The 12,051-nt window shown below is 39.9% G+C and overlaps 1 protein-coding gene across 38 annotated transcripts in view; it reads right to left on the bottom strand.

Annotated features, from left to right (window-relative positions):
• Positions 1-12,051, bottom strand: part of Mbs (Myosin binding subunit) — a 235,886-nt gene that overhangs the window by 17,556 nt on the left and 206,279 nt on the right. The window lies entirely within an intron of this gene.

Here is a 12,051-nt window from a genome sequence, read left to right on the forward strand (position 1 = left end):
GAAGAACTAGACCAGAGGCAACTACCATGGCGACATAATGGCAGGCGTCGAGTTTTATTTTTTTTATTTTGGAGGCTTCACTATTAGAGCTGAAAATTGCAGCATTTTGCGGTCCGAGGGAGATGATACGCTGATGATTCTAAGTGACAAGAATGGATGCACATCATCTCATCGTACGCATCACCACCAACAAGGCTCAACAATCCTACGGGTTCACTCTTCACCCCTCACTCCAACCCCCCCTACCCCTTCCCTCTCCCCTCCACAAGCTAACCACAATAATATTCTTCACCCGCTTTCTCCCAACTGATGGTTGAGGATCAGTGTTGTTGCTGCTGGTTACAACCTTCACTTGTTCGTGTGTCGTATCGTCATGCGAAAATATCTAGTAGGACGCAGTTCTCAAAAGGTCACTGCGATCTGTTGTATAACACCACTTTCGAGTTCAAACACTCACACACGTGGCTTAAAACTCGTGTTTTCTATTAACATTACAAGTCTTACAAAAAAGATATGCTTTCAAAACATTTCATAGATCACAAGTTGAATTTCAGTAACTCGAACCCATAGGGATCCTTCACTGAAGTGCCATCCATAAAGAAAACTTTCTGAAACGGACACCAGTAGAGGCTACACAAAACTTCACACACAATTGGACAAAACTTCCCGAGGGAGCCATCGTTACTGTCTTACGATGCCATGTTTTAAAACGCTTCGCACGTCAACAAATCCTGCGAGAAGTCAATTGTTTTGACACAGCCGCGCTGACCTCCAAACCAGAGTCTGGCAGCGAGCGGCCCGTCCGTCGCACCTGTCTCTCTCCGCTGTTTTCGGACAGGTGACACGAGCAACGGCAACGAGTGCGCAAGGAAGCTCCAGGAAGAGAAGCAAGACAAAATAGCGATACCAAAAGATGACGAGACAGTTGCACCGCGTACGGCAGGAGTCGCTGTTGTTGCGTCCTCCAAACGACACTGATCGTAAAGGAGTCGCTGCAGCAGCAGGAGAGAGAAACATTCTCAGCTGAGGGAGGAGGTGGAGGAAGCTCTAGCTAGGGGCTGCTGCTAGGCCAGTCCTACACAAACCCTTCCCTCCTCCTACCCCCCTCCTTCTCCCCGGACGAAGGACCCCCTCCCCCACGGTGCCTCATCCACCTATCGAGACCTCTCGAAAGGCCCCGTTTTCGCCCTCCCCGCAAAAGCCCTCTCCCCGTTAGTCCTGCTATATTTCACAATGGCCATCATCATCCTCATCCTCCTCCACTTCTAGAAACTCCACTTCATTTACATTTGGCAGACAATTAAATGGAAAATACGCCATATATCCATTCGGGTCATCACTCGTCAGCTCGCTCTTCCTCTAGGGGGGGAGGAGGAGGAGGGATCCTCTCCAGGTCCTTTGAAAGGAAGGAGGAGTGGGAGGGCGTATGGAAGGGAGGAGAAGATACAGGGGAAGGATCACCAAGAGGGCAGGGGGAATGAAACCCCCTCACCAAGGGGACGGGTTCCACCACATGCTATACCACATTTCCTCATCGGCCTTAACCTCACGGCACCCATTCTCTCTCTCTCTCTCTCTCTCTCTCTCTCTCTCTCTCTCTCTCTCTCTCTCTCTCTCTCTCTCTCTAATAAGCATATACACACGCATGCACGTATCAAACACCCACACCACTACAAAAAAGTACGATAGCCCACATCTGGAACTACAGTCTTCATTACATAGTAGAGAGAGAGAGAGAGAGAGAGAGAGAGAGAGAGAGAGAGAGAGAGAGAGAGAGACTTAATGATACACGTTGCATAGCTATAGCTAACTATTTTGTTGATTCCATCATGAAAAGAAAAATGTTCATACAAAAGAGATAAAAATGGCCAAAAACTGCGAGAGAAAAAGAGCATGCAAAATACTCGGCAAGTCTCCACAAAACATACCATAAATACAAGAGACTTATATAATAATTATCAAAGCGTAAAGAAATCGTCCTCAGGAGCATGCTCGACATTTCCAGCCAGATTCAAAAAGCAAAGATGGAATATCTAATTAAAAAGAACAAGGATATAAATAGAAAAAGTTGCCAAATGCATCAATTAGAGAAAGAAAAGTTGGAGGAAAATATCAGACCTGTTTCAAAAGAAACTGACGTACTGAAGACGCAAAACGGAAGACCACTTTAAATCCCTTTAAGAAAAAAGTACAGGACATCTTTTAAGCTATAGTAATTCGGCGAGGTGACATACAGGTAAATAAGATTAAGTGTTAAAACAACACACACATATATAGATAAAGGCACGCACGCAAACACATATACTATTGTATATTATATTATATAGGCTATATATGTACAAACCATACACACACGCTTTCAAGCAATTTCCATTAACCTCTCTCTCTCTCTCTCTCTCTCTCTCTCTCTCTCTCTCTCTCTCTCTCTCTCTCTCTCTCTGTGTGTGTGTCTGTTTGTGCGTGAAATCCCTAGGAATATCAGCGATAATTTCAACTCATTTTTGCTACTTTGCCAGAGTCCACTACTGCACTAGGAACTTATGAAAAACCTAGAATCTAATATCATGGGGCCAACGCCTATTTTCTTTTACCTGTTCTTGAACTAGTTAACTTATATGAATTACCAAAACCACTTGAGAACTGATCATGCAGAACATATAGTTTCACCTCGATGCTACTTGGCGTTCATTAAAAATAATGATAGATTAACTTTCTGACTTATGAATTGTATACTACTTATACAATACATAAGCTGAGTAAAAGTAATTATAACTCGACAACATCAAGGTGTATCAAGGTGTACATAAAACAAGTAAACAATCACAAACTAAAAGACAAGAATTCGGATGTTTCTAAACGATATCATGGTATACTGTACTATTGATACTACTCTTCACTCAGTACCACAAGAACTCTAAACACACTAGAACTTTAGTAAGCCACGATTCACGAATTTTAATGCAAACTCCGTTCTCTTCAAATTAAACGAATCCTCCTACTAGTCAGCTGATAGGCGGATGATGATAGAACACAGTTTTTAAAGCTCTCACATGCGAGAGGCGAGGGACGCAACAAACCTACCAGTCAGCAAAACCAGGCACTGTCAAATGTTGGTGGGTAATGGCAAGCCCATTAACCGCCCCCCCCCCCTCTCCTCCCGCCCCTTTCCATGTCTAAAACGTCAACCTGGGCTACGTGGATGTTTGGTTTATATACGCAAGTTTAGAAATTTTCTTATGAAAAGGATACTTGTAATGCATTTCCACTATTGCAACCGTTCTACCAGGTGAATTTTATAATGTAAAAATTTGGTCATATTATTCATTACGTCTTTTTTCTACAAAATATGCCGGCATTTACAAGTAGTTTCTTCTGACAATTTGTTACGATTAATAATTTTTCATGTGTACAGTGTGATTCTTCTTTATATAATTACGGACAGTCGCGGTTATAAATCGCTAGTCTTGCTTCTTTAGCAACTTCAATCCGCCAGTCTCATTTCTTTTAGCAACGTAATCCAGAAACGATTAAACAGGGCTTTCACAGGCGTCTAAGCCGTAACCTTACTTATAAGTTAAGAAAAGCAACGTCATCAAGATCTTAATATTATGTAAGGCGCATACAAACTCATACAAGCAAACAAGTATCTTCGCACCCCTTGGTTTGAGCAATATGACATATAAAAGGGATATATAAAATAGAAAAAGGGTTGTACATTTTTCCGGATAGCCTTCCTGAAGATGATTAGTTATCTTCACCAGTTATAACGAAAACAGCTTATGCGACGTCCACAATCCATTTAATGGAACCTTTTTTTTCTACTAACTGATCAAGGAGAAAGTAATTACCTGATTACCTCTCTCAGTAACCCTTCCTACTACCTCTTCCCCCTCTCTCTCTCTCTCTCTCTCTCTCTCTCTCTCTCTCTCTCTCTCTCTCTCTCTCTCTCTCTCTCTCTCGTTCTGTACCACTGTCTTCAAGTTTCTCTTCTTCTCTGTTTCCCTTCACTGCTTATCTGTCTGTGTCTCTGTCTCAGAGCATCACTGTCAACTAGTATCCATATCTCACAATCTCACTATTACAACTCGTATGTCTACAGCTCAGAGTATCGACGTCTTCTTCTTCTACTACTACTACTACTACTACTACTACTACTACTACTACTACTACTAGTATCTCTCTCCCTCTCTTTCATTATTGGTTTTCGGTATTACAATCACAACCACCACAACTACGACTCCTCTACATCACTGTCTATTCCTTGTCCTACATCTGTAACTTAGCCTTAACCGGATACTTTCACCAACCCCTAAACCATACCTAACCCTGTCTGCGCCGAGTCCTTTTCAACACTACGTCAAGAACACCTTCGTCAGTGTTTCATAAAACAATATCAAACCTTGCTTTCAGATGTGCTTAAAAATTCATAGTTTTCCAAAGGAATAATTTGTCAGAATTGACATAGCAAAGGTACAAGGAGAGAGAGAGAGAGAGAGAGAGAGAGAGAGAGAGAGAGAGAGAGAGAGAGAGAGAGAGAGAGAATTTTGAATTTTTTTTTTTTTTTTTGAGATTTCCGTAATAATGATACAACCTTGTGGCAAATTATCTACAGCCTTAATGGGTACTGGATGACAGAAGCACCATGCTCACTTGAATACAGTAAAGGACCCGAACAACAAACCTTATTTGTGATAACCAGCAATCCATTATCATCGTTAGCTAGTCTTTAGATAGACGTAACCAAACGTTGGTGGACATAAACTTAGTCACAGGATGGGGAACAAGGACTAAATCCTAGGATGCATGGTATGGACCAAGTCTCAAGTCCGGGGGGCAGGATGCGGATCAAGGATCAAGTCATATTAAGAGAAACAGGGGCCAAGCCATATATTACGATATGAGAATGGATCTTTCGCCTCGAACAATAAATCAGAACACGAGTCATACTATTCAGGATTATAATTCCAGAGGTTTGGAAATTATTAAACGATGCTTGTTCCTCCGAACCAGGAAGTGGCGGTTAATGAGCGGCGAGAGAGCTCAAGGTCGAAATGCAAACTCTCTCCTTCTCTCCTCAAATATTAAGCAGGGACGAATCCTTTATTAGGAACAGAGAATGCCCCGCCGCGTTATCTAACCACGACACATCACAAAGAGATGCCTTCTAATAAACTCCTGTAAATGTACACATGCACTCGTCCACACCCACACACATATACACATACACACACATAAGACTACGCACCAACACGACGCAGAAACCTTTACTACGAGAAACATTATAGAAGCGCAAGCGCGTCGATATTCAGAATAAAAAGAGTGCTATGCAAAATGCTCCGAGCCTGGCAGAAGAGCCGAAAGGCAGACTCTCTTAAACTGGGCGCTCGACTCTATCGGTCTACTACAGGCAGAGCCATATATGGCAGAAGGAACCCCAACCAATTTTTCAAAACAGTCTCCCCGAAGCGGGACAGGATTCGTCGGAATCCACCATAGGCACAACTCAGTGTGTGTGTGTGTGTGTGTGTGTGTGTGTGTGTGTGTGTGTGTGTGTGTGTGTGTGTGAGAGAGAGAGAGAGAGAGAGAGAGAGAGAGAGAGAGAGAGAGAGAGAGACTTCTTTGCCACGCAAGGCAGATGTTAACATGAGTCACATGCAGTTTTAACAATTCAATAATATTCATTGAATTCAATTTTGTATCCCTATGGGTCATCCTACTTGTGCAACAAAAACGATCCCGCATCAATAAAACTACACACACACACACAAGCTGACGTGAAATATCCCATCACTTGAAAATCTGTTAAATGTTTGGGTCATGCAAAAAAAAATCTAATCGAAAAAAAAAAAAAAAACACTAAGTAACTCGATATAAAGTTACCCAAGTTTGTTGAAACCTTTCATCTTTAACAGAATGAAAAAAATTGGCAGGATAATTCCCACTGTCGTTGAGGATTTAGATTGTTCCAGAAGGGGTATGACTTTTTTCTTCATATAAAATTCCTACGAAGGCTGGCTAGAAACGCTAGTATCCCTACAGATCAAGCTTCAAGAAGTTTTCTCTCATAAGTCACCGAGAGAAATGTTAAAAGGAAAATCAACAAACAAATATGCATAAACATTAATAAACAGTCAAGAAACTAATGCACCGCTGAAACAGTCCTCACTTCAACACAGAATGGATTGTAAGACTTGTGGTGCAAGGTAATGAGACAACACGGCCCATACACAGAATGAATAATAATGAGTAGCAAAAAACGAGCAGCACGCACTACTCCTCGGAGGTGTAAGTACAAAGGGAGAGGATACAAGTTCCCTACTGAAATACAAACAGGATACATTTCACCCCTGGTCAAAATCATAATCGCAGATTATGGGAAGGTAAACACTACTTCGGGTATGACTCTCAAAAGGATGCAGATCACTCCTAATAAATACCTGAAAAAACCATTAGAAAACTTCAAAACAATCCAAATGTGTCTTACTAGACAAAAGAAAGACATGTCAAGAAAAAAAATAAGATCCCAATACAGAACAGACACAAACACTAATGAATAAGGCCGTTGTGGTGCACGTCATAAGATCAATTACTACTAATTAGGAATCATCCAGCACAGCATAGCCACGCATAATAAACCTCCAAAGGGTCCACCAATACGATAAAACAATTATGACAACAGAATTGGAAACCTGTTAGCCAGAAAATGAAAACAATCTAATGGCACGAAAAATCTTTTTCACTTATAGATTTAAATGAGCTGTATATAATTAAAGGAAATTAACAAGTAACCTGGATTAATTTCGCAGAAGTCTCCGACCATTACAAACTGTTACCATGAACTATTATGGAGAGAGAGAGAGAGAGAGAGAGAGAGAGAGTTTCATGTTCGTGAGACGAGGCTTACGTAGATTAGGTCGTCCATTTTTTTTTTTTTTTTTTTTTTTAAATGTCGTCCGATCCCTTGTGGTCTGTTTTTTCCTCCTCACCTTCCCCAGCGACTTATGACAATCGAATACTGCCCAGGTACATAAATTACTGCTTACATCAACAAAGGTATACATTATTTTATGGAAACACGCCTATATCGTTCTTTTCTTGTCCCCAGGGTTGAACAAGGGCAGGTCTACCCAGTTGCGACCCGCTACCGATACCGTTCATGATACAAGGAGAGAGAGAGAGAGAGAGAGAGAGAGAGAGATTATCTTAGTGAGGCGTGGATTACCCCAAGAGAGAGAGAGAGAGAGAGAGAGAGAGAGAGAGAGAGATTATCTTAGTGAGGCGTGGATTACCCAGAGAGAGAGAGAGAGAGAGAGAGAGAGAGAGAGAGAGAGAGAGAGAGAGAGAGAGAGAGATTATCTTAGTGAGGCGTGGATTACCCCTAGAAGAGAGAGAGAGAGAGAGAGAGAGAGAGAGAGAGAGAGAGAGAGAGAGAGAGAATCTTACCTGTACCTATTAATGGTAAACCTCACTTGTAACGGCCCTTATGAGGACGATATATACACCTCGAGGAAAAAAGGAGGAGGTCGAGCGCGTTGAAAATGGAACTCGGTTTCAGATCAAGATTAATGAGGTCCTTCAGAGGCCAAAAGTTAAGGGCGGCAGATCCACCGAGAGCTATCCAATCACATGAGAGAAGAGAGACCCCAACCAAAAGAGGCTTCTTGGTGATCCAAAAATGTCTGGGAATATCTCCTATGGTGCAACACTATACTGTTACCGAAAATATTATGTAAAATTCTCCACAGTTATGTATATGAGTAAGACTATTTATCAAAATACAAAAATTGTTCAAATGGGAGCTTTCGGTAGTTGACGATGGTTGGCTGAAGAGGACCGTCGTGGAAACGGACGAAAAGCTCCCATTTTAATCATTTTTATGTTTTGATAAATACAGTTTTACTCATATACATAACTATGGATTTTTACTTTTTATATCTGGGAACGACAAGGAATTTGCGATAGTCGGATTAAAAAATTTACCTGCTTCCACGAGTGGTTTTTCTCCCAAAGCTCCTATTTCCTCTGAATTTTTATTTTATAAGATCAAAAGAATTAAAAGATGAAATATAAAACATGAAAACGGTGTTTTCATTCTTACTTAATCCTATGTTCTTAATAAATATATATGTGAATTCTCCGTCATTTAAGTAGTTATTTCATAAAAGATTCAGACATGGTGCATTAAGTACCTCGTCCATCATACACCGGACCGCTATAAAGTGGTGAAAAATCATTTAATTTCTTACAAGCGACAGCTATTAACAATGAATCCAACGGCGGTTTCTTAATAAGAATATGCCTTAAATAAAAATAATTCTTGACCATTTAAAGCCATTTTCCAGCCTAAGCAACGCTGGAGAGACTGTTAATCTACTACTGAAAGCTACCACTTTCGCCAGCGCCTGTATAGTAAAATCCCATGGCGAAGGACGCAACCTTAACAAGTCGATGCTTTTCAATGATATTTTACCTTTGTGTCTACTCAGCAGTTTTCTCGTGCAACGCCGATGACGAATCGTAATCTCTCGAACAAAATTAATATGGCAAAGAGCAACGATTTTTATTCTTAGAGTACGTGGAGCAAATCAACAATAACAGTGCCTCCTAAGAAATATACCCGTTGACTCTTGAGTTAAAAAAAAATAATAAAAAATGAAAAGGGGGAGGGGGGGAAGCATCTTTCAGCACCTAGACCAAAAAACCTTCCATCTGCCATCTCCCTTGAGAATAAACATCTTGCTGTATTTCTACTCAACCATAATGGTCCTCTTTCTTCACAGATGGAAATTTTTCAAATCCTTGACATCCTCAAAGAATTTAGCTCTCTTACTTCTGTCGATTTGTGAAGTATATCTGTCATCAGAGAGAGAGAGAGAGAGAGAGAGAGAGAGAGAGAGAGAGAGAGAGAAATTTTACTCCGTTTTCACAGTATGAGACTTAAAACATAATAATCTACTGGCACGTGACATATCTTGAAATTATTTGATAAACGATGATTCTAAAGCTATCACAGTACTACCAATTACATTCTTGAATGTTTCACATCATGACATGGAACACTAGATTTTTCTTTCCATATGCCCTTGAGAGGCATTTCTTACAGTTTACCCTCTACGACGCACTTAAGACGGTACAAAAGGTTTTACCAAACATCACTCCTATCTAAGCTGTACTGCTTTCTCTCTTCCCACCTAGCTGCCCAACATTTTAAAACTTTGCCTAGCTTCAATTTTTACATTCCAGTTTAGAACAAATAATTTAACAGCCCCAGATAAGTGTGCATGTGTAGCTCAGTGGTTTCGATAAACTAGTTTTTGGTAATAAAAATAATTTTATAGCATAGTTCTGGATCTGCGCAGTAACAGGTGTGACAGTGGGGCTGAGAAGTTAAAATAACCTCTATTTATTATTAAAGTCGCCTTACTTTTTTATTTTCGGGTATTCTGTTATTACATTTAAATAATACAATTCATACAGAAAAACAGGGGTAATGAAAAAAGCAGATTCTCTCATGTGCAAAATATGACTGAAAGCTATCCATCTAAGGAAGTGGCTTTCGAACATAAGGACTACCACTCATACCCACTATCTGTATTTCCAAGCTGTTTTTCTAAGTGGTATTGATAACTGAGAAAGCAATGCGCAAGATATGAAAAACGGGTTAGATCCAGCTGACCTTTAGAGCATAAATTGATGCAAGTATCTCTCTTCCTCTTATGACACTCAAGTAGAAACATAAAACTAGATTAGACTCTTAACTCCATAACATATAAAGGGAAGAGAAAAAAACAACAATAACAAATATTCTTCATTATAATTCGTCATAATCCAGTCAGTAACCAGCTGAATTATCAAACCGAAGTTGCTGCTGAACAAAAGCTCATTCAGTAAACAAACGAAACGCAGAGAAACGACCACCCGCCACAACGTAGCAGAAAAGCAAAGCCCGTGAAACTGTTTACGGATTTGGGAACTTGAAAAGTGGTCATTCTTAATGCTCTTAGGGAGCTTCAGAAGAGCCTATGCTTAGGCAAAGACGCGCTAAGGTTACTGCATTATAAAAGGTGATGATTAAAATACCTCCTTGAGTTTAGGAGTTTGGAGCAAACGAAGAATTTTTATACGAAAATTACCAAAAATAATTTTTGTGAAAAATACAGACAATTCATAAGTGAGAAGAATACGAATTTATATTCAACTAAAAAGTCGATTACGGAAATTCTTAGAATTCTAAATATGCAAGAAACAAGTAGAAAGATTTCACACAGGCATTAAAAGCTGAAGCTTAAACAATTGAAACCCAAATGCAAGGTAAATATTTTAAACTTTACAAAAATCAAAACAGTTAAAAAATAACACTCCTTCCACTCGTCAGAGAACGTTAGAGAAACCTACTATCCATTTCAGGGACGGCGAATCATCGTTTTTCTTAAATATCTTTCAAACTAACTACTTGATCGAAATAGTACTTGACACACTGTATAAGACACCTCCCGCTACTTTTTGGTAATATAGTGCACTGTCAAATGGTTTTGGTTAAGGCGATTACTCTTGACTTACATGGTGTTGCCAAGCATCGCTAAACTATGCTTTCAAATGTCCTTTATCCCTATCCCGTCCCTCCCTCTCCCTTCCCCTCCTAATCCCTCCCTCAACCCACTTTCCTGGCCTCCCCATCTCCGCCGCCCCTGTCTATGGGGGATAGCGTACGTTCGATTGTGTTAATTAATCTTGCTGACTCTTGCGAATTTGCCTTTAAAAGTTAAGTAAACGCCTTAACTAACACCATTTGACAATGCACTATATTGCCTAAAATTAGCGGGAGGTGTCTTATACACTGTGTCAAACTACTATTTTGATCAAATAATTAGTTTGAAAGATACTTGAGAAAAACGATGATTCGCGATCCCTGAAATGGATAGTCCGTAAAGAAAGTATCTAAGACAAATGACGAAATGGTGGTAACCAAGGATTACAAGGCTTCATGTCGCCATTCCATTTGTTATCTTAATACTGGAAGCGTTTTCTCATTTCTTTCCAAGGACCTCTCTATCACCTTTAATCTCTCACAACTTTTGTGTGGTGTCTGTATTCACTCATGGATATAGTACAGTTACTTACCATCCAGCTAACAGTACTAGTAATAGTAGGGGTATGGAAAAAAAAAAAAATACAATTTCTTTCTCTCACGCAAAATGAACGTTTCGGTAATAACGTTTAGATTGTAAAAATGCTTGTGCGTTTGCTTGCTAAGACTTGACCCCAAGTGAAATGTGATATATACAGTAAATATAAATATATATATATATATATATATATATATATATATATATATATATATATATATATATATATATATATATGTATAAAAAAGCCATACCATGTTAGAATGTACTATACATCAGAAGAAATCGCAACAAGTTAGGTTGAGAGAGAGAGAGAGAGAGAGAGAGAGAGAGAGAGAGAGAGAGAGAGAGAGAGAGAGAGAGATTCCAAACATTGTCATTACAAGATCTGCAATACCAAGGTGTTTGGAGAAGTCCACACGAATCCTATAATACCCTATTCATGTCAGAGACGGCCTTAACTTCCTGAACAGAGGATCAGAACACTGGGTCTATTGACTCTTCCACTGCTCACGACGCAGTGACGTTTCTAAAGACCCTTTCGTCCGAAAAACATGACTTAAATACTAATGGCTGACAGGCGTTGCAAGGAAAGGCAAACACGAGAGAGGAGGAAGGCTATCCATACCACTTCTTATCTACTGTATGTGTGTATGGAGGAAGGAATACAGTATTTAGGCCAAAGGCTAAGCACTGGGACCTATAAGGGGTCATTCTGCGCTAAAATTAAAATTGACAGTAAAAAGGTTTGTAAGGTGTAAGAGGAAGAAAACTTCGCAGTTACACTATGAGTAAATTGTTAGGAGTGTGTGGAAAGTAAGACGGAAGAAAGATAATATGAATGTAGGTAGAGTGTAAGGACTCAAGAGTTGCAGCTGGAGGCCGCAGGGACATTGCAAAGAACCTGAAGTAATGTCTACAGCGC

This window comes from Macrobrachium rosenbergii, chromosome 6 (genome assembly GCF_040412425.1).
Source record: "Macrobrachium rosenbergii isolate ZJJX-2024 chromosome 6, ASM4041242v1, whole genome shotgun sequence".
NCBI lineage: Eukaryota > Metazoa > Arthropoda > Malacostraca > Decapoda > Palaemonidae > Macrobrachium > Macrobrachium rosenbergii.